Genomic DNA, 511 nt, shown 5'->3' on the forward strand with positions numbered 1-511 from the left:
TCTTCTTCAACACCACACTTCAAAAGCATCAATTCTTCGGCACTCAGCTTTCTTCACAGTCCAACTCTCACATCCATACATGACCAATGGAAAAACCATAGCCTTGACTAGACGGACCTCTGTTGGCAAAGTAATATCTCTGCTTTTTAATATGCTATCTAGGTTGGTCATCGGAGAAAGCAATGGCACCCCACTCCAGTACTCTTGCCTGGAAAGTCCCATGGACGGAGAGTCGGACACGACTGAGCGACTTCACTTTCACTTTTCACTTTCATGCATTGGAGAAGGAAATGGCAACCCACTCCAGTGTTCTTGCCTGGAGAATCCCAGGGACGGGGGAGCCATGGGGCTGCCATCTATGGGGTCACACAGAGTCGGACACAACTGAAGCGACTTAGCAGCAGCAGCAGGTTGGTCATAACTTTCCTTCCAAGGAGTAAGCGTCTTTTAATCTCATGGCTGCAGTCACCATCTGCAGTGATTTTGGAGCCCAAAAAAATAAAATTTGACA

The sequence above is a fragment of the Bison bison genome, unplaced genomic scaffold (genome assembly GCF_000754665.1).
Source record: "Bison bison bison isolate TAMUID 2011002044 unplaced genomic scaffold, Bison_UMD1.0 scf7180017864508, whole genome shotgun sequence".
Classification (NCBI taxonomy): Eukaryota; Metazoa; Chordata; class Mammalia; order Artiodactyla; family Bovidae; genus Bison; species Bison bison.